General features: G+C 41.2%; 1 protein-coding gene across 10 annotated transcripts in view; it reads left to right on the plus strand.

Annotated features, from left to right (window-relative positions):
* Window positions 1-23,869, plus strand: part of mef2aa (myocyte enhancer factor 2aa) — an 89,687-nt gene that overhangs the window by 12,745 nt on the left and 53,073 nt on the right. For 4 of the 10 annotated variants that reach the window (XM_069528581.1, XM_069528575.1, XM_069528579.1 and 1 more), the window contains exon 1: window positions 15,426-15,817. The gene's annotated coding sequence lies outside the window, so the exon portion shown is untranslated. Of the gene's footprint in view, window positions 1-15,398; window positions 15,818-20,211; window positions 20,407-22,818; window positions 22,982-23,869 lie in introns of those variants that run through there. The other 6 variants (XM_069528576.1, XM_069528580.1, XM_069528573.1 and 3 more) reach the window with 3 other exon arrangements.

Raw genomic sequence — 23,869 nt, forward strand, 5'->3', positions numbered from 1 at the left:
AAGGGGCCCCCGTCCCACACATCAGCTGGAAAGGCGAGAGGGGATGTTGTCCTTCCCTCTGTACTAAGAGTCATACTGTTCCTCCTTACGGAAAATTCTCATATTTACTCTTCAGAGTCTTCTCTCCTTTTATTCCCTGATAGTATGACATGTCCAGTGAAGTAGCAGCTGCAAAATGTTCAAACATAAATTGATTTTTTTTGGAGTTGGATCACTTTAAATAGAGAGAAAACAAACAACATTTTCTGTCATATGACATAATGGTGCATATGACAAACAGATAATGTTGATGTATGTACTGTGTATATACTGCTCTATTGATACACAAATAAATAGATTCGATTTAGTTTCTATTCTGCTGATGTTCAGCAAAGTCAAACCATATCAGCACAAGTTGTTTCATCAAAAAAGATAAAATAAACTATCTAACAGATGTTATTAGAAATATTACTGTTTTTTGAATGGCAAAAGAACAAAGAGATACAGTCATATCCTTAGTTACATATGGATTGAACAGGATGCATATGGAGCCAGAGATATGACAGAGCAGCTGGATTTTTAGTTTGGTATTGCTTGAAAGTGTGCTGAGACACTGGGTCCAGCCTATAATGAAAAAGGAGCATACAGAATCATGCATGCCATTAATAAAATAATATATATATATATATATATATAGGATGTAGGAATTGAGAGCACAGTGATGCCCTGGAAATACAAAAGCAAAACATCTAACAAACAAAAACAATGCTGAAATTCAAGAGAAAATATCAATCTTTTACAATATAAGCATAGTACACCGTAATGAAATACACATAAGGAAAAACAGGAACAGTTATCATGTAAAACATCTCTTAACACAGTCTTAGGCTTTTCCAGAGATAACATTTGTCCTATTTAAGTCTCAAAGCTTGTTCTACCTGTGAGGAGCATTAAAGGGGAATGCAGTTTTCTCCCAGTATTGTCTTCACTAGTGCAGTGCCTGTTGTAAACCTGCCTGTTTGGAATGGGTAGGTGGGTCAAGACTGGCTGCAGATCTCTGTCCACAGACCCCTGAAGCTGCTGCATGAATAGCTAATCACCTGTTGGTATAAAGATCAGCAGTGCTCGACTCAGTACTCAGAACCCCAAATTGGAGAATCCGCTGTCGTTCCCATTGCCATGAACGCTGTTGCCATGACTGAACTGTTGTCGTGGCCACGCTGATGTCGTGATAAACAACTTCACATATGTTGATGAGTTGCGACTGTAGCTGCTACAGAGTTGTGGTCACCTGTTTATTCAAAGTTTGTTATTATTGAACGTACCTCATGTCGTAATCACACAAGATGTAATACTGCATTTCCTTGGGCTCCAACAATATACATGCCAAGTGTGAAGCCAATAAGATGAATGGTTCTTGAGGTACAGTATATGAGCCACATACAGATAGACTGAGATGTCTGGAATTAGTACATAATGTACTTGTGAGTGAGTGTCGAGTTCCATATTCCTTAGTCTTAAAAGTAAAGATACATAAAATGGTAGTTTATTGAGGACAGTTAATAACACTGTACTCATGCTGTGACATGGGCAATAGCTGCCTCATTAGATTTGCTTTGTGGTAATACATTACACTACTTACAGAATTACCTGTCCGCTGCTAATAGCATTATGCTCGCTAGTATCTCACATTCCCATCAATGCACAATGCAAGAATAGCCTGTCTTGTTCCCTGCAATAGCTCTGACACAAAATACAAAAAATGTGTGCATTAGCAAGAGCATCCGGAACAACATGTTTACACTGAAACAGATGTCTTTACATCAGCTTTGCTGCAGCGCATGAAGAAACTGAATTATCATCCTGCTTAGAGCCGACACTGGTGCCACTCGCAAACAAAGCAGCCTAAAAGTACATTATTACGTTTTTAACAGCTGTTGACAAAATAACCGCCGTACTTTACTGTACTCACCCTTAAGTTTTATAAGCTTCAGTCAGTGATGTGTTTCACAGGTCCCAGTCTACTGGTGACAGAGCTGCTGGTTTTATGACTGCAATGGCCCTCTACAGTGGCTTCAAACACATGATACTCATTATGGTAGAGCATCTCTTCAACTGCTTGGGAAAATTGAAGTTTGGAAAAACTGGAGCGTGCAGAATATACCATAAAGTCTTCTCCTCTTCTCTGTGACTTCTTGTTGCCTGCTTTTGTTCAGCACACTTGAAGTATAGTGAATTAAACACTGAAACAGGGAGAAAAGGATTAAGGTTGAGCTTGTGCTCTGCTTTACCCTGAGATGAGCCTCTGAAGCAAGTTCTCCATCTGGTCAGACTGCTGTGAACCTACTGAACCTTACCTACTGTGAAGTGAATCTTTGAGCAGTATATTTGAACGTCCACAGGCTTGATAAGGTTATTGATACAGTATTTCCTCCTTGCAGTTTTTTCATTGAAAGTCCTCAGGGACATTTGTGCTTGCGTTACAGCTGTCCATGTTTACCATCCTCCACCCCAGGCTCTTTCCACTGAGAAAAAGATGCTGGCTAGGGTGTAACTCTGCAAATCCCACCTGGATGTGGCATTTGTAATAAACAACCTATGGGCATGGCTGCCACCCTTTCTCTTTAAACTCCCGGCGCTCCTCCTCAAGCCGCTTCAACACTGTTCTCTTATTTGTGCTTTGATCATTGCCATGTAAACTGAGGTGTGTTGTGTCCAATAGGTAGCGTGTGTTATCTCCTCATGCTCTTTTTTTGTCTCTCTTTCACACACACATGCACACTCCCTCTTCATCGCTGTGATAGCACATGAGGGGGAAGATATAGTTATTCAGGGAATTATCTTCTTCATTGGTGCCATATCTCATCCGGTGCTTTTGTGCCAAATAGCCTTGTTTCCATGGTGCCTGCCTATGTTTACTGTGACGTGCCATGGCAGGGCCCTTTCTGGTACAGAGGGGACTTAGCGCACAGCAGTGGAGGGTATTTCAGTCCCTGTCTGGAGTTTTGGGGCTTACTTCTCCAGCTCTCCCCTCTCCTCCCACCTGCTCTCCTCGCTGTTGCTTCATTGGGCGCTCGTGTGGCTGTGTGCTGGCGCTCCTGGCCCTGTTCTTAGACAGACAAGGCTAATTGAAAGGGAAGGCTGCTTTCTGCTGATCAGCTCTGACAGCAGTGTCTTGCTAGAGGTGGGTGTGCCACCCCATGCTGAGAGTTTTCACAGCAAAATAACAGTGCTGTCGTAAAAAACACAGGCCGTGCCACGATTACCCAGGCAGCTTGCCAAAGGAGACAGATGAATTCTGCGGACAGAAGAAAGAATGGGAACCTACGTAGTCTGCTTTATGACTTTTGGGAGGATAGCTGTGCCAGCATTTAGTGCAACTCAAACAGGCATTCTCCATTTCATTTAGGGTTAGAACTAAATGAAACCACATCTTTTTTTGACGACTGCAACAATTAATGATCACGTTTGATCACAGATGTACAGTCTGTCATTTTGTGTCGCTTTGCAGTGCTTCAGAAAAAAAAGCATTTATTCCCCCAAACTTTAAAGGTGATGTAGTTTAAATACTTTCTAAAAGGAAACAACTATGTCCTGAGCAGAAAATCAAGTCTCACTCCTTATTTGTGTGCTGTAACACAATCTTCCCAGTTCTTTGTTTTGGTAGCTGGTTGTGGCGCATGCTCCCCGTAGTGCATGTGCGTATATGTTCATGTGAGTTGCTAACCACGTTTTTAAAGTGAAAAGGCGAGTGCAGTTATTGTGAAGCGTTCAGGTGAAAGAGACATTCCAGAATGTGTTCTTCAGCTAAAAAGGCCTCCAACGAAAAGAGGCATAAGAACAGAGTCAATATTGTTCTGGCTTTTTGGAGCTGTGGAGCTGTACGAGCTGCGAAAAGCCTCCGACTCGACTGACTTTTCTTCTCCTTGATTTGAAGGAACTTGATAGGTTTATAATGTGTTGTCTGTTTTCAGTGGTGACCAGTATAGAGTAGGCATGATTGTTCTCTGACTCCTTCAGTTGGCACCAGATGTCAGCAAAGAAAATGATCCTGTAAAACAGATTATTATAAAGCCCGTCTGCACCTAATATGGCTCGACAATAAACAGAAAAAATACGTGCAATTTTTGAAGGGGTTATAAAAACACAGCCAGAATTGTGCTTGTATTAAATGTATCTACACAAAACCATATAGTGTAGAAAAAGTCAGAGTATGAAGAACCACATAACATAAATAACACAGACATCAGAAATTGATGGGCAGCATCAATTGCCATGACACCATTTACTGATATAACCAATTTTTACTTTCTGACTTACTGCTAGCTTTGCTATGGAGCATGTAATGGCAATGCTAGCATTGGCTAAAGGTTGTGGATGGATTGTATACACAGTGCAACTTTATTCAGGTGTGTTTCGAGGCCACTTTCACTGGCATGGCAACACCTTGCTGAGGTGTGGCCAAAGATAAGACAGCCGTGAGATGTTGGTGCCCCAATGCGAAATCTAGTATACAACCTTTGAAATAACCTTTGAAATATTCTTATTTATGAAATTTGAGCAAAAATTTACACTCATCAGAACCTTGTGAACTACTGAGGACAACAATAAAAACAAATCATTTTGAATGGGGGAAAAATATCCATCTATTAGCTATATGGCTAATGGCCAATGTCCTAGCTGACATTGGGCAAGCGGCGGGGTAAACCCTGGACAGATTGCCAGCAAGTAAATGGCTAGAGTCACCAGCACAAATACAGTGTGAGGAAGCTGGAGGCCAGAATACCTGGAGAAAACCCATATGCATGCAGGTTCAGGGAGAACATGCAAACTCTGCTTGCTATGAGGCAAATATTTTGCCACAGAACAGTCAAATAGAGACAGATCAAGGAATTCCAGGTCCGACTTTTTTAACACACAGGTAACAAGGTTACCAGGTAATAATGCATGGATCTCGATGATTGTGTGTGCAATCTGGTGCAGCTTGATTGAATTTAAGGGGATTGTTGGGCCTTGGAAGTGTGTGCTCTACTGAGTTTCTCAGTATATATATATATATTATAATATTTAATGATTAGTGCATAGAGTTGTAAAAAAGAAGACAGATGGCAAAACTATTACCCTATGTCCATGGAAACTGATACTGATCACTCATAAGTTTTTTAGGTGAAAATGCCTTTAACGCTGAGTTTGATTGTCTCATTCCAGCAGATCATTTTCATTTGCTTCAGGTTCTCAAATAAAAGCACCTCCTCTGCTGTGTCCCGCCTGCTCGCAGGCCATTTCCACTGCCCATATCAGAGGTGCCACCATCCAGCATGACTTGATTCACCAGGACAGGCTGGGACCCCTCAGCAGGCCCACAGTGGACAGCTGTGATTACTGCTGACAATAATTTATGGTCCCCTCTGATTGAAAACATGAGAGCTGGAGATACAAGAGCTGGGGAAGAGTCAAGGCACCACCTTAAGATATAAAACTGAGGCCGCAGCTGCTGTCAGACGCAGGAGTCCTGCCAAGCTCTGCAGGCCTTCTGCCCATTTACGCACATACACACGCTCACAAGCTCACATTTTGCTTTCTTTTCTTTTATATTTCCTGTCCTCTCTTTCTTTGCCAGGTTGTAGTCCTCTTCTACATTGTGTCTCTCATACCTTCTCTCTTGCACATGCTACTCTTATATTTCCCAGCAAAAATCTAATTAAATTTAAAGTAATCATGTAAAAGAGGCTATTCATTTGGTTAGATCTGCAAAAGAATACATGGAAGCTGCACCAAAATCCATGAAGTGAGAGAATACGTCCAGAAGACACTGGATGAAAGGAACAATACGAAAATGTAATATTGAGGAATGCTGTTTGTAAAATGAAAGAGGAACAAATACTTATCCATCCTGGCTGATCAGGTGTCTCTGCAGTGAGCTATTCCATCCCTGAGATTACCATGCTAATCCCCACAATAGCTCTGAGCAGCTGGTTTGAACAACTATCACCATTATTGTTTATGTTGTCATCTCTGCTGGATCGTTCTCATAAGGAGGAACCATTTCAGTGAATTTGCATTCACTTTTTCAAATGTAATTTCTCAGGATAACGACCGGTTCCACTGACATGATGTTTGTTCTGGGTATTACGTTCTATTTCAGAGAGAGGTCTTGACCTGATGAGAAGGGGTAGTGTCACGCTTTTGGATAGAAAAATGTGAATTTAAAAAGCCTCTAGAATGAACTGAGAAATATTTAAACAGAATCAGATGGTTTGAAATTACAAACGCATATAAAACAGACTATGTGAAATTCTCTCTTTGATTTCCTCTGTGATTCTTGGTTATGCCAAGTGGAAAATTGAAAGTATGTTTAACACATGTCCATATGTATTAGATTTAAGTTTGTATAACAAAATGACTTTCTTCTATAAACTGTAATTATATAAATATATTTAACCATGATAATATACAATACTGTGGACTTTTTTATTATCTATGCTATTTTCTCTAAAGACTCAGAGTTTTACAATTGTGTCTAAATACTTATTTAACATATAACTTTACAAGTCTGTTCTCTATCTGATTTAAAAGTAAAAATAGCACCTCAGTCTAAAGATGGAACGTGTTTCCTCTCAGTGCAACAGGCTCAGTGTTATGTCAACAACAGAAAAAGTGGAATCCCCCTAAAATTCAGTTTGTATTACTCAGTTGTTCTTCAGAAATAGTCACATCACTACACGAGGCCGTCGTAAATTCAGAAGTATCCTGTTGAAGGATTCAAAACAGTAACACAAAAAGACAATATATCAAGTAGGAGCCCATCCGTCCAGAGAATGCTCAACTTTTTACATTATGTGTTCTGGGATAAGCTCAAGCCTTACTCCTATGAACTTGAGCAGGATACAGAGGAAAATGTGGAAAATGAAATTCAGCTTACAAATCCAAACAGTTTCTTTTAATTGATCTTTCATATTTGGTTGTTGTGCTGATGGTGAAAATCAATACATCTATGATGAAACCAGATATGAGACTCATATGTAAATTGCCATCAGTGCACCATGGAAACTTTAAACCACCATTAAACACATTTACATTTAATGTTAGATTTTGAGGATCTCTTGAGATCAACCAGTACACAGATCTGAATTCAACCACTACTGTCATACCCATGGGTGTCATACAATGAGGTTATCACTGCAATACTATTTGCCACATTAAAAACAAATTCTATTATTTGGCAAGTATTACGAGGTTGGTTAAATTCTGGACTGATAGGTGACAACACAAAGTCGTAACATTTTAATGCATACAGTTGCAAAGCACTACTGCCAGTATAGCACCAGCACTGGCTCACAACATGAACTTCATCATTGTCATATATATTTTGTGACATATAGAGATATAGAGCACAAAAGTATAAAATAATAGAATATTGTATTAAATATGAATTTACATTTAAATTTTTATCTTTATATTTTTTGATGATGAAAAAAGCATATTAAGAACACTCCTGGAATATGAGTCTTTCTAAAAGCTGTTTACGCAACCTTCAAAATTAATATGCAGTGTTATGAAAACGTACATGTAGAGTTTGTGAGTGTTTGATTGAGACATAAGCCCCAGCAGAATGGCTGCTGATGTTTTATCCTTGCACACCTGATTATAGGGTCAAACTTTGCACTTCCTATGTCTGAGAATTGCGTTTTTTCTTAATCTCACACGATTACCCTTTGCCACTTGGTTGTGGTCATTAATCCCTCCTCATATAGTGACTGACAATAATTCCTGCACTTTGTCCGAGAGACGCCACAACCATTCATCACTCTGTCACCCCTCGCCAGGGACCCGCCGGTGTCCATTTATCCAAAGGAAAACAGTGGCTCTGTTCTGTATACAATATTGCCTCCATGATGTAGTCTCCTAAACTATGAGAAAGCAAATGAAAGAAACGTGGTAGTTGGGATCGTTAATGTTGCAATATAACTTATTAAAGATGTCAAAATTGTTCCCTACACTCTCAGAGCAAACAAAAGAAGTAAAGCAAACTATGGCGGAGTTGGTTGGTGGTTGTTGCCGATCGCTTGATGTTTTTTAGCTCACACGAGGCTGATGCTATCTGATGTATGTCTATTTCTCTCTCATCTCTCTCTCCCCCCACCCCCCCGCCTTCCTCGCTCACATTCACTCTGTGCCACCTGCACACACTCACATAGGCACACACATCGATGACATAAAAAGACTGCTTTCTGATGAATAAATTTGTATATTTTAGAACCTATCCCAGTTCCAGCAAGTATTCTCCAGAGGCCCTGCCTTCTTCTCTCCTGAGTTCCCCTGCAACCCAGTGGAGTCATTAGTCTGCTTGCTGTGTTGAACTCTTTAATCATCTGTGTGTTACATAAAAAGAGGACTATTCCTCAGTGACATACAACGGCATGCTCAGCTTGGTCGGGGCTTGCTTTGATGTGTATAGGCTGTTGTGTTGTGTCTGCACTATAGGCTTCTTGAGGCTCACTTTTTTCCATTCCTCTGTGGAGGTGCGATAAGATGTCAGTCCTCCTCTTGTTGCAGTGAAGATGTGACTGTGAGTGTAGAGTTTGCAACTAAATAGAAGCAATGGGCCTTTGTAGATATTCATCCTACTACAGTGTATAGTGCAGAGTTTATTTCTCTGCCTATGGTGCCTGGATCGCGTTCATTTTTCCTGTGTGATAGTGAGATACATGGCTCTGATTTCTAAAAGCCCTTCATTATTAATTCACATATAATTAATCTCACTTTTCTAAAGAAACTAAATCAAGAAAGAAAATAAATAGAAAAAACAATTCCTTTGTGTGTGAATTTAATGAAAACTTAATGTACATGCTCACACACCCACGTGCCCACATATACACACTGCATCAGTGATCCTCTGGGATGGAGGCAGGCGCCTGCTGCCATGGTATCAGGTTGCAGGTCTGTCAGACACAATGGTGAGGAGTTGCCCTGCGACTGGGCCTGAGAGAGCAGAACAATGGAGCCGCAGTGCAGATGGAGCAGTAGAGGGCACGACGAGCAGATCCGTCAGCCGGGCAGAGCTGCGCGGGCCACTCCGGCCCCCCGGACCCTCTCCTTGCACACAATGGAGGGTGGGAGGTCAAGAGTGTGAGGAAATGGAGGGGAATTCCCAGCATGTTGTAATAAAATGGAGTCCTCTATTTTGGTGACTGAACAAATAGGACAGCGTCAGGCTACACCCAGAATACATCATAACTTTCAACGATTACAGTGAAGTCATTTCTGTGGGTCAGGGTGCAGCTGGAGATGATCAATGTATGGGTCAGTGGTTCACTCCTCTTGGAGCACTGCTCATTAGTTTTGCATAAACGTAAATGGCTTGTCTGTCTGACAGCTGAACTTGTGTCATGGGACCATTCCCAGCATGCTCTATCTGGTTATCAGAACATGTTACTGTAATATATGATTATAAGTCATAAAGAACAAAATCAATTCATCCACCACTTATCCTGTGAGAGTCACAGGGGGGAGCTGCAGCCAATCCCAGCTGACATTGGGCCACAGGCGGGGTACACCCCGGACAGGTCACCAGCGTATCGAAGGGCCAAACAACCAGTCACACTCACATTTACACCTACCATCAATTTAGAGTCAACCTAACCCCTTTCTGCATGTCTATAAGTCAAAGTACCTGAGAAAACCCACGCAGGCACCACCATGCCGCCTAGAAAAAAAAAACCCTTTCTGAATTTTAATGCAATAACGTGAATGATTTTGTGTTCTGCATCTAAAAATGTTGAAAAAAAAAAACTCATCCATGTCATGACCAATAAATCTGAGTGCGTCTGATCTGTTCCATCTCTTACAGGAAGAAGCATATCACTTCATGCACATGTACACTGCCCTGATCTGTTTCAGGGGGACCAGGCTTTTAGTCGTTGCCGTGCACAAACAGAGGTCCTGGAGACTGCTGCCCTCAGAGCGGTGACTAAGGGGGGGTAGTGAAAGCCAGATTTTGTTAAAGCTCTTAATAAGGCACAGTGTGATATATAAGCCCGCAGGCGGCAAAGCTCTATGTGCAAACACTTCAACCACTCATGTGATAGGGCAATCTGTGTACGGAACAGCGGATGGCCTAACAACTCTGTTATTTCACACGCGACCCTATTTGGCCTCTGTGATATCCTTAATTTGGTCGCTGAATTTGATATAGCGCTGCAAATATTTGCTTAGGCACACATTAACTCTGTTTGCCTGGTGTGTTATGATAAACAAACCGCAATGGTGTACTGAATGTAATAAATGTTAAACAGTGCATGCAATTATGCACTTCACATATCTAACCCTGCACACTGAAAGCGCACTTTGTGCACATATGAGCTCTATTTTGACAGATCGTTATTCCCCCTTCCTGACCACCTAGGGTTACATTCAGAAATGAACTGTTTATGAGATGCCTTGGGTGGATGGCACATTTTTTTATGGCGTATTCCAGTGTGAGGAAAATATAGGTTTTGACATAAAAATTTCACAGTTTCAGGCGGCAGAGGATACATTAAAATGCACAGATGCGTGTGGTCTGGTTTCCTCTTTTCTTCGTTTTTTGGATTCATTTTTACATGACTGACTGAAGAATGGACTCCACCTAATGCCTTTTGTCCTGTTTCTATGACTTGTGCTCTTTTACTTTCCTTGCCTTCACTGTAAACAGTGTAAGTTGCCACATGTGTTAAGGCCTCTTTGCTATTATACATTCAGCCGTTTTATCTTCTCTGTTCCGGGGATTTTTTTTTCCACCTCTCTGGATTTTTATAAAAGCTCTTTTCTCTTGGCCACAGTATTGCCTATTATTCCTACTAGTGCAGTGCCCATTCTAAACCTGCCTAAACCTCTAAACCTGTTTGGAATCAGCTGTTTGTTCGGCCTGTGGTGATGCTGGTTGTAGTTTCCTCTCTGAAACTAAAGAACCATGAAATTGTGCCTGTTCACCTGTTTACGTTCACTGAAGCTCGTCTCACCACGCAGAATCTCGAATTAGAGAATCAGGTTGCCATTGTCGTAAACGCGCCCTTACATTGATGACTGCTGATCGTCAATAATTCCAACCAAAGTGTCAAGCCAGTAGGATGTTTCTTGAGATAACAACATATAGACAAATTTCTGTAATTAGTTGAAGTTTATGTCCATAACAACGCAGTCATACAGTGCATCTATACTGGACAGCACTTTCTCTATCATATATCAGTCATACTCTGCCACCATAGCAGTCAGGGGATATTTCCGGTTCGCCCAAAGACACTTCGGAATGCGGAATGGGGAGAATCGAACCGCTGATTCTCTGGTTAGTGGACAACTTGCTCTACCTCCTAAACTGTAGCCACCCACCAACACTGTAATAACTTCAATAATGGAGGTGTTTATTACAGACAAAGGCTTGCTACTTTTACCTGAAGATATCAAACTGAGTGGGAAATATATCATATATTATATATATATATGTTATATACTGTATTACATCCCACTTGCACTTAATTATATCTAGTTTTTGTAAAGGTTGCACTCACTACTTTAGATGACTCTTGTCCTCATGAAAGTGGAATGGCTCAAATGTGTGTAAAGTCATGTAATGTCAACAATGTGGTCACCTCTAAGTCAGTCAGAGAAGAGCTCTAATTTTCCCCCTGCTGCGCCTCATTACCTCAAACTCAACATCAGAATGGAAGGAGTGAGTGTGTGAGATCCGTAGAAAAGTAGGGCATCAGCGGTCAGCTGTATTTGGATTATAAGTCAACATGCTTCTAGCTGCGCTGTCTGCTGAATCAGCTGTTTCTGCGGCATAGTGAATGATCTTAATCCTGTATATCCAGGTAACCTTTTCTGAAGGAGGATGAAAACAAGAAAAGTGCAGACGTTGTAGTCGGGCCATGTCTAGACAAAGACGGCAACAGAGGGACTGTTCCTCCATGGGGTTAGGATCATTGATTTTGTACTGTAACAGCTGCCATACTGTGCAGAAAATGAGGAAGGGGTCCTGTTTTTTAGAGTTGCAACTTAATATCTCTACATGCTGTACAAACCCCACAGTTTCAGAAGGCACACCGGCAGTTTCTACTTCTTGATACTTGTTCTGAAGTAAGCTTTTTTCCTCAGCGCGGTGACAGCTTGCAGCACTGGTGTGAGAGGAGAAGACAAAGCACTCTGTACTCTGAGGCTGTGTGTGATTAATGACAGAGGTGTGTGTTGCAGTGGGCACCCTCGGAGCAGCTACAGATCAGTCTTCCTGTAAGACAAATCTGACACTCAACAACCCACCGCTCCACCTGCTACCCCCTCACCACCATCAAACCCTCAGCTCCTCGCAGCCAAGTGCACCCAGCACGACATCGCGCCCATAAATCATCCTAAACAAAGCATGTTTAATCTGTGACATGCAGGCTTGACACGCAAATTTATTACCTGTTGTAGGAAAACTGCATGTGCCCCTCTGAGTCAAGCCTCTATTTACCTTTGAGAAACCAGTAAAATACTGGAAAAGACAAAGTCTGCAACAAAGGAGGCTGATGATGGCAGTGTCTTTCAAGCTGAATTCAGGAGACAAAGCTCAGCGCTACCCAAACACGCCGCCACCTTTTCACGGCGGATGACATGCTTACTACGACTTCCTCGACTTCACTTGCCAAAAAGATTTAGGGATTTTTTTCTCAAGCACATTTGTAAAACATGAATACCAAATTATCTCTTGTGGATTAGAGTTACATAGCTGCTCTACGCATGCTATGAGTCATAAAGCTCAGTGAGACTTGGGCACCTACCTTCAACTGCATGAGGGTAGGTTTTACAGTGTGCTGTAATGGGGCATTGTTAGGGAATATGCATGTAAAATTCTGCTCAGTGTGCAAAGGCAGCAGTGTAACAGCAAAAGTTAGTATGAGGGGAAATGTGTTTTTACAAATATATATATATATATATATATATATATATATATATATACATATGTATATACTTTTCATGTGGTTCTTATCAGTGAAAAAAGGTCTGAACAGCATTTGGAGCCGAGTGGAAGACACCCTCTTCTCTAAAATACTGCCCACAGGTGTACAGTGACAGTGGATCCAGATATCTTTAGCTTCCTTGCCATACAGTGTGACAAAGTGAATTACGGTAGCATTAGCTTGATGTGGAGTCGACGCTAAAATGCCAAGGAGTGGTCTCTCCCACACATTCCCTTTGGCAGAATCCCTCGATCGTGCTTGTCCTCGACATGTCTTTACACTGTAAATGGTGGAAATGAGAAGTGATGGCACCTGCTGACTGGCTCTGGCAATGTCAGAAAATCACACGCACACACACACACACACACACAACGGGGATTTTGCTTATGATGCAATCATCAAGTCAGAAAATCTGTGAAATTAGCCGACAGTGAAATGCAAAGTACAAAATGATCGTTACGCCTCATAGAACAGAAAAGTTTTATCCTCCTAAAAGCCAGAACAGGCATTAAGGCATCATGAACGTTGTCTTTTTTTAAAATGTTAGTGCAACCACAGGAAATTACAGCGCTCTCTTAATTTGAAAAAGAAACAGAAGGATGACATAAGAGAAAGTTAGTTGTTCCATTTATTCTATGCAATTTGTGTGTTTGTAAAATTGGCTCATCTTACCCAGCAACCTATGACACTGTGAATCATTTAAGGTGATTAATTGAATAATACTTGAAATTAGGGACAAAATGAATAATGGTAAGAGCAGTTTCATTCCTGACCTTGTTCAATATTTAATGAGCTCACAGATGATGGAGACTAGATTTTATAAATGGAGCTATAGGCTCATGTGAATATTGGGGATAATTAAAGAGCATGTGTTATTACCTGCATGGAATTATGTACACCCATGAAAACACAAGACAAGATGGACACTTGGACGACTCTGCCTCGCAGGTCATGAGCATTCAATGGTGTGATAAACAGAGGAGAATACATCAAGAGACCCCAGAGATGGGTTAATCTCCAGAGAGATCATGCAGCTCATCATAGGGACCTTTGTGATGCTGTCGTTCTCTGCCTCAGGAAAAGCACAGGCTTTCGACAAAATAAACCCACGGCAGAGTGTCAGAGTTGCACAGAAGTGAGATGAGAAAAACAAGAGGAAAAACATCAGACAACACCAGAGAAGTCGCTCCTGTCATTAAACCCTGTCTGACAGACACACCGAAACCGTCTCCCAGAAGATCATCTGACGGCTGATGACCCTTGCAGCAAACTGGTCACCTTCCTACTCACCCACAGTCACTGGAGCTCTGCGTTATCTGCTCCACTTTCCCTGGCTCACTGATATCATGAGGGGGGTTTTCATTTCAAGTGGCATTCCTCTGCATTAACAGTTGTGTGCTATTCTACGCTGTTTGCAGCCGACAGGCTGTGGTTACTTTTAATTACAGTGGGTAATAAGAGACGAGATCCAGACTATGAGACACGGGGTATTTTTAGATCTTGATCTTGATTATCTAACACGCCGTTGCACAGATACGACTTTGTTGGGAGACTTTTTCCCCCGTAAATATGATATAATCACTGTGGATGGACGGTTTCAACACTTTGAAACCATCATTTTCTGGATCTGAATATTTTATGTTTGAAACTTTACAAACCCATTTGCATGCTTTGGTGAGAAACTCCAACTTTAGCGTATGCAATGAGTACATTTATATATAAGAGTCATTATCTCACTGAAACTGAAGTGTGACATTTGTTGGCAGAATTTGTCTCATGACTGAACGTGTAGTATGTATGGTGAGTGGAGGACCATGGGATGGGTGAGGGCCATTGAGGGCTTTTCAGAGAGGCTCTTTTAATGAGCCTCAGATAATGAAATGTTATTTCAGAGATCGTGGTGGCGAGATTGCCGCCTCAGAAATTGTGTGACTCAGTGATCTGCTCGTGCTTTTCTCATTTACAAAATAAACATCTATTTCTTTCCCCCCACATTCGTATTACAGATCAAACTTGACTCGTACAGCCTAATAAAGCTGGCTGCATGAGACGTGTGTTTTTAGACCCTTTTTTTAATTGGAGAGAAAGAGTGTCTGGGTCTATTTGTGGTCTGGAGTAATGTTGGAAATGCCAGCTGTCACGCATCAAAGCCATGCTGGAACAAACCGTTATTTGGCATCTCCCTGCAACTTGTTGAAATACATTGCTTACTTTGTCTTATAGTCAAATTTACCCTTAAATCAAAAAGGCAAACTGCTGCTCATGGACATTTGATGGATAAAGTTTAAAGAAAGTTTACTTTTTAATCAACATGAAAAATATTATGCTCTTTAAAGGCTTATTTTGCTATAAACCAAATAAGAGTCAGACATAAAATTAAAATAATTTACTTTAAAACTTTACCCTGTATGCAGAATATGACATTTTTTGTGTTCTGTACTGTAGGAAAGAAAATCTTCAACACCTTCTGGAGTTATGACTGACAGCTGTGGCTGGTGCAGAGAGCCCTGAGCCAAGCCCCATCACATAACGCATGCCCGACATGTCCATGTCCATCTGGGGGTCCACTCTTCAAACCACAAGCCCCCTCGTTGCTCTCTGCCGGCAGAGAGACAGAGGGACAAGAGGAGGAACAGGGCGTGAAGACGGGCCTCTCAGGGCTCGGAGCGAAAAGCATCCAAAGCCAGCTGGTCTGGCTTTGAGGTAAATCGATGTGCAGAGTGAAACAAAACCAGCAGAAAGAAGAGGACGGGTTGCAGGTAGAACGAAAAGGAGAGACAAAGAAAGTTAATACGCGCAGGAGAAGGTCGGAACAGCAGGTTCTGTGAAGGTGTCTGTGCAGCAGCAGCAACAACAACAAACAGGTGAGACACAGGCGTCACAAAGGGTCTCGACTGCTTCCACGTGACGGAAATGTGATGCCAATTAAAGCTAATGTCACGTCAGGTTTGATACATCTTTTGTGCGATTATATGTATTTGAAAAATGATTTTACAACACATACTGTATCATACTTAAGCCCACTGCATCATGTTCTAGTTAAACCTAATGAGCTGATGTAAACCACTACCATTGTGTTGGTTGTGTTTTTGCTAGCATCACAGTTTTTTTTTTTTATAGTGGTCATAACTTTGGGAAGATGGGAGTGTGGGGTGGGCAAAAGAGCTGCTAAAGGAGATGCTGAGATCAGTCTGGATCCACACTGTTGTCAGCCGGCAGTCTGAACTCACAAAGAACCACGACACAGCAGAAGGTTTACTGATTGAAAACACTCCAAGAAAACAACTGGGGACTGTAATTGTTTTTTGTCACAACTATTGTTACACTCTGTGTGATGCACAAAGAGCAAAATAACATGCAATTTATCTGTTTTTATTAAAAAATAATGTCTGACTATTATGCTATGCCTTTATATATACTTTTATCGAAAGGAATGTAGTCGCACTACCCAGAAATGAAGCCAAAATATCCAAGATACGAATGCAGGCATGTTGCTCATTTTGAGACAGTCAGCAGTTGCGAGCAGCAGTGGCGAGGTCCCGCCTCTGCACACGCTCAACCTGTCACCAGTCAGTCTCAGTTGTCAATTATGACAATTAACCCTGTTTTTATAGCATCAAATAAAAGGACAAATTAAAAATTGAACACGCATTGAACAGACATTGATCTTTACCTAACATGTACTATGTTTTTTTAATTTGGTCCAAGTCCTATCCGCTAACATGGAGGAGACAGGGTTTATGACCCAAACGGAATCCAGCCACTAGGTGGCAACTGAGATGCTCTGGCTTCACTGTTGAGCAGTCATGTTGTCCTTATATAAAGTATTTAAATGTGGATGCTTTTTAGAAAACTGTTAAGAAAATGACAATTTGTGCTTCATTTTTCAAATAGCAGGGCTGTAACTCTGCAGGGCTGGGACGACACTCTGTTGTTCGGTACAACATCTCTTCAGTAAAAGCACCTCTGGGTACCATAGAATACAATCTGAGCCACCCCCAAAGAAAGGAAATTAATTTGGCATAATAGGGTAATAACTATAAAAATTACAGATATGATTGAAAATATGCCTTTATCAGTAAAAACTTGCCAAAACTCTCATTTTGTACTAATGACTTCATAAAACAAACTAATACTGATAACATTAAAAACCTCCACAACTAACAAATAAACATTATGGTGCAATATGGGGACTGATGTGAAGCAGATGGGAGCATTTGTGTCTCTACCATGAGAACAATGGCTGTGCCCTTTTGTTTAGCATCTACTCTTCTTTTTCTTTCACTTCGAGTAGGTACCCACTATTTTCATGTCATGTGAAGTTTGCTACACCTGCGATTGATAACAATGGACAATGTGATCATTATACTTTATCTCTGCTGGCCTTTTAAAAGCCAGCAGGTGGAGTGTCTGGCTCCTTTAATATTGTTCTTTTGCACAGTAAAGCAAAAGAGAACTAAGGCTCAAGCAAACTGCAGGAAGAGCCAACCAACACATCACCTCATGTGGCCATAAAGAATGACCTCATTTAACCTGAACCAGTGCATGGCCAGGAGCCAGGAGCAGAACGATACAGACAAGTCGACACTAAATCTGGTTGACTTCAAGCAATGGTCTTTTAAATTCCACCGTTATTGTGGTTTGTTCCTGCAGATTATGACATAACTATGGTGACTTTAACAAACGAATGCACTGCAGTGTGGGTATTAATGCAGGAAGTATTTTGTATAGGCATTAAAGTCATTAAGGACAGTTGTGAATTCTTGGCCTCGAGCTCTCAGCAATCAGGAGGGATGAGGAAGGCGAGACACAACCTTTTCCTGTGGGACTGGGACTAAGTGGTGAAAAAGGTAGCGCAATACACCAGGGACCACACTATACTAGACTAATACAAATGAGTTGGAGACAGAGGCAGAAATACTTCTCCCTTCTCCTTCATTAGTGTGCATACAGCTAATGACACGGGATGTCATTATAGGAGCGAAAGCCCAAATAATCATGCATTGTTTTACTATTCAGCCACTGAAATGTTTCCATTAAATTACTATTTATGAGCTCATCTTAAATTTTGTAGATAAAATATTAATCCATGGAACTACAGCTGTAAGATAAATGTAGTGAAATATGAAACATTTCCATCTCAAATGCTGCACTAAGTAGCAGATAATGGAAAATGCTTAAATAAACTAGAGTATATGTACTTGAGAACTTATCCACACTGTTTGGGTTGCCCCATTAACATGATGTTCAGCACAGATTTGTATTTATTTAAACAGAAATGGTCAGAACACTGTACATAGAACCCACCCCCTGTTGTATTGAAATATGCTGCAATTCACCTAGAGGGCAGTCACTAGTTTTCCCCTCTTTATATACAGTCTATGGTTTTCCCCCAATAAATAGGCTAAAATATGTATTTCCATGAACTTCTAGTGGAAAAAGGCCCACATTTTAAAAATACTTAAGGGAGGTTTTGTCCATTAAACACTAGCATTCTGCTGATGCATGCTGATTTGTAAGGTGAGGATTTACAGCTGATTGCTATAGGACACCCTTCCTTGACACAACCCAAGTTGTTTAACAGCCAAATGTAAATCTGGCTAATGTGACAACTTCTAACTATAGTCACGGTGGCTTGAATAACAATAGGCCATGCAATAGATTGGCTATCTACGGTAGCTTACACGTAGATGTGTACTCTACGCAGAGCCCTTTGCTGTACCGACTTGACGTGCACCTCCCCGAATATGTAACTACGCGTCCTGGCAACTGAGTCCTGGCAAAAGAGCCGTGATTGCTCCGATTTGTAGCACCAAATCTCCAGCATGCTCGCCACCATTTTTTAATTGAGTTGAAGGAACGGACACAAAGGATGTCTTTCTTTTCTTCGTTGCTGTTCTTGCTAAGTAATTGCTCTTCAACATCTATCATCTCCAACTCCAACTAGGAACTCTAGTAACACTTGCCATTGATCTGAAGTAAACAGAGAGGCCAGAGACTTTGTAAATACGTGGACCAGAAACTGAAAGGCACTCAACACCAGCATAAAACCCTTCTGCCACAAGTGTTTTGGCGCTGTAATGGCGGCGCGTTTAATACACACCTATCACCTATCGAGGCAGAAGCATGAATGAGCCTTAACATGGAGGAGATAGGATTTATGACCTTTACTGCAGCCGACCACAAGGGCCCTTCTTAAGAGAAAAGCGTGGTTGCGGCGTTCTTTTCATAGCATTACAGTATAACATTTTATAGAAAATAAGGACAAAACCTCATCATTGGACAAGTTTTCTTGACAACCTCAGGAGAGGCTCCCCCCCTACACAACCTGGAGAATGGAGGTTGTCAAGATATTAAAAAATCTCTGGAGACGGTGGAACCTTAAGCAAACGGATTATTTACGAATGCGCATAAACTTTCACAACACAATAACTTAGTTTCAAATGAATATAGTTCAACCCGTAAACAGTTTAGAGATTTAAAGTCCTGCTGAATTGCTCCACTTTCCCTGTGCATCTCTTGTCCCCAGTCCAAACTTGATTACATGATCTTTCCCACCATATTTCATATATCATCCAGCAAACTCTTCTCCTCTCGCACCTGCCTCCTACGTGCCTGCGCACAGTCTGAGCTGACCACCACACCTCCTCGGATCCTGCACATGTTCACACGTGACACGCTCATGCGGACGTCAACCAGCTCCCGCCCTCCTCTCCTATTTCTATTGGCTCCCGAAGAGACGCTGATGGTTCCCATTGGCTTGTGGGCGCGTCCTTCCCACCCCCGAATTCCATCGCTGTTGTCTTAGAGATATGACGTCAAACGTGTCTAATGTGATGAGGCTGAAAGTAGTCGTCCAAAAAACCCCTCAAAGTCAGACTCCAAAGACACAGACTGTACTTTAACGCAATTAAACACTTGGCTTCAGATATAGGCTCGTTTAACTTGTTTTTATTATTATTATTAGTTAATTAAGTTAAAGTTCTGTCAAAGTTTCCACAAGTTTGGTTTTGTTTTGCTCTGCACCCATGGGACACAGATGTCGTTGTGAAGAATGTGACGGGAATCAAACCACCGCGGAGTATTTTTAAAACAGCTGTTTCTTTTAATAATAATATTCTGCTAAACAGATCTGAGATTATCTTTGGCTTTGTTTACCTCTTGGTAATAATCAGGGACTTTTCCAAGTTGCTCCAATGTTTTGACTCCGTGTGTGTGCGTGTGAGAGAGAGAGGGAGAGAGAGAGAGAGAGAGAGAGAGAGAGGGAGGGATAGAGAAACAGTTCGTCAGATGAGGGGTGGAGTCTCGGTGACAAGAGGAAGACTGGCTTCTCTGAGTTTGTCAGCGTCCCCCCCCTCCCCTAAAATAGCAGTCAGCGTGTAAATGCGAACTGAAATTACGTTTATCCAGCGGAGCCACCGATATAGAGTGTCTATATCCAGCGGGAGCGAAGGTGAGTACACGGAAATAGAAACAATGTTGTAGTGTTGAGTGTGGCAGCAGCGACACAGAGAGAGAGAGAGAGGGAGAGAGTGTGTGAGAGTGAGAGAGAGAGCGCAAGAGGGAGATGTAGAGTGGGATTGAGGAGCCGGGGCAGACTCCTCATCTATTTATCTATCTATCAATCCAACAGAAAATAACCTCAACGTCTCCTCGTGGCTCCTCGTCTCCTCAGTCTGAGCTGTCATCCTCTGCGTGTGTTTAGTTTGTTGATGTCGGCCGAATAATAACGAGAAACTTTTCTAGGATTCATCCGGTAACACGCTCCTTCCCTAAGAAAAAAAAAAAAAAACTCCCATCGGTGATTTATATCTGTAAAAGTCCTTGTTGTGGAAAGTGTGAACCTGAGTGCACTTTGTCAAACAGGCGCATCGCTTGGGGAAAATAGTAATCATCGTGTGTAATAACACAGTTGAGCCGTCACTTCACACTGACACACACACACACACGTATACTTACTGTGTCATGATGATAGAAAGTTGAGCACATTATTTTCTTTAAAAGCATGCTACCCCTTTCCATTTGTTTTAATTCTACACATCTAACATTTGTATTTACTCACGAGTGCTAAAGCCTGGTGCCAGTTTGGCTCCTAGCTTGAAGTTAGTGGTGTTGAGATGTAGATGGTACTGTTCAGCCTGTCTCTACACTCGCTCATAGCCATGCATGCTGCTGCCAGTGTTGTCCTTATGTCTGCAACAAACTTAAAAATCTATTTAACAAGAATTCAAACTTAAGATACTGTTGTTATGGCATTTTAACATTTTATACACTGATTTAGAATCTATTTAGCAAATAATCAAACCTGAAATACTCATTTTAACATGTTACACGTAGATCCAGATGCCTGTAAGTGACAATATGTTTCTTGAATATGAAGTAAACAACCCGGTTATTGCTTTATTTAAAAGAGATGATGCAGGTTAATGACTGTTTTAAGCTGGAATAAGCTCCGCTGAAATATTTTAGAGGTAATCTTTAATCTTGACAGTCTTCTCACTGCACAAACTCACCTTACCATCAAATGCTGTTTTTTTTTAAAGTGGCAGTAAATTGCACGATCAGGTTTGGTTTATGGAGCCTGTTAGTGGATCTCTGCTGTGAGGTGCTTCTTTGAATCTCTTTTCTCTCTATGTGACCTTAACCCCTGGCCACAGTGAGCAACGGCCAGCGGTAACCTGACCTTCTCAAATGTTTCTAGTGTACGCCTACAACCTTACATGTCTCATTAATATTGTTCGGAAGGAGCTGGTTGCTACAGAAAATAGCAAAAGGTAACCTTGGTATGAATTTAGTCTTTGAGAATTTTTTTTTTTATGGTTGTCTGATGTGTTGCAACTTGTAAAGTGTGGTTTGTGTTATCAAATGGATTAAATCCAGCAAATTCACATAGTCCTTAAAAGCTGCGTCTTCCTTGAGTTATTTAAGGTTACATGTTTAGGAATGATCTCGTTGCCTTGATCTCAATAATCAATATTTTACATCTGCATGAATTGAACCAATAACAAATGTTCCGTTCAAAGGCATTCTTCAGGGACACGAGTTGTTTCAGCATGCTTGTAGTTTTTTCAAAGCCCATTTTCTGTTACCGCTGTTCCGACGGCATGCACATTACCTTACCAGCTGGCTGCCAGTGATTTCTAATGCAAAGCATAAAGCACCCTCCAATCTGCAGTCATTAGCTTCTGCGCTGCCCCAGGCCTCGTCAGTAATGGGGCCTTGTTGCTCATGATCCACATCACGTGAGCTCTTATGTTTAATGTGTGGATGAAGGATTCTTTCTATGCTGCTGAAATGAATATTATCTCAACAATTTATGTTGTGTATTAGTCTGAGCGATGAACGCGAAGGCACGGCTCGAGCCATCGTAAATGTCTTTCCTGTGCATGCAGTTGAACTGTCGCTCTAACCTTTGCCTTTTCCATTACACAAACACACTGGGAGAGGTTTGATAAAATGATAATAATGAGATTTTCCCCTCTATCATTTAATCAAGGACAGCAAGACGCACTAATGCGCAATAGATGGCTGATATTTCCTCGATGACTGCAAGTGTTTATTAAAGGTTTTAGCCTTGTTACATGTTATGTTTTCATGTCTCTGTAAATGTTGCCGAAGTGCGTGTTGTTTGCGTCTCAGTACAAGTTCTCGGTTGGAAAGGGAAAAATGAGAGGTGGCAACGTTGTGAGGAATGGGCAGCTGCAGCATCTTTTACTGCACTCCTCATCCCACTTCAGTATCAGTGTCTCAGCTTCTCCTTCCAGGAGAAATGTGGAGTGTGTGGGCGAGTTGGATCTGCAATTAACGCTGGTTGTCAGAGGGAGAATGCTGGCGTTCACACGATGCCTCTGAATCACTGAGTGCAAGTCTTTTCTCCTCCACTCTCCTCCTCCCAGGACGTTTTTTTCCCTCCAAGGAGGACAAAACACCAGAAAGCTGAAATCCAAGGATGTATTGAATGAAAAATAAGAGATAGAAGCTGAATATTCTTGGGCCAATAAAGAGGATAGTGTTTCTTTGATTGTTCGGTAAGCCGAGATGTTCTTTTATATTGCAAATTCTGCTTTAACATCACAGCAATTATGGATATTACAATTGTTTCAAAATAGGTTTATGCATTTAGATTTTTTCCTCATGATTGTAAATCTTGTTTTTAACGGTTTTGCATTATTTGAGATTGTTTAATGTGCAGCAGTGAAGCGGTATCTGTAAATGGCGGGTTATATTATTACTGAACATTTGGCAAGTGAGATTTAAGTTCAGTTGCATTTATATTAAATACAGATTGTTAGGTGGTTTGGTCGTACTTATAATTAGCTACTGAAACATTAGAAATTGAATCTTATCCCATCCTTTTTTCCTTTATAATTTATTTTAACTCTGTATCTTTAGAGTATCTAATGCTTGAAATTGGGTTTTGTGTTAACTCAACTTTGTCTTTGACCCTTAGTAACATGATTCATTGTTTATTGGAGCATCAATATGGAGATTCCAGCGTTCTCCTGTGAGACCTGGAGGTTGGATGCAGAATCTTGAGCCTGGCAGATAATGTTTTAGACCGCAGTTCACTGTAGAGTGTCCTGTGTAGACCAAAGAGAGAAGTCTTGTGTTGTTCTTCTCTTTTTTTTGGTAAAGAAAACTTACCATTAATGTGAATATTGTTAGATTTTTTTTAAAGCCAACAATGAGACCCTAAAGTATAAACTTTAAGCAGAAAACTTTTAGTTAGTCAAGATACATGTTTTTTTGAAAATGTTCCTTCTGTACCTGGTTAATAGTTAATGGGTCATCATACCAGCAAATATCCGGTGTTGGGGCGTCACAGTGGGCTTTTTGTTGGCTGTGGTACCACACTGTATAGATCCTGGGTTCTCTATGTGTCTAATTTTCATGCATGTGCGTCCCATATCAGACAG

Source organism: Paralichthys olivaceus, chromosome 7 (assembly GCF_024713975.1).
Source record: "Paralichthys olivaceus isolate ysfri-2021 chromosome 7, ASM2471397v2, whole genome shotgun sequence".
Taxonomy (NCBI): domain Eukaryota; kingdom Metazoa; phylum Chordata; class Actinopteri; order Pleuronectiformes; family Paralichthyidae; genus Paralichthys; species Paralichthys olivaceus.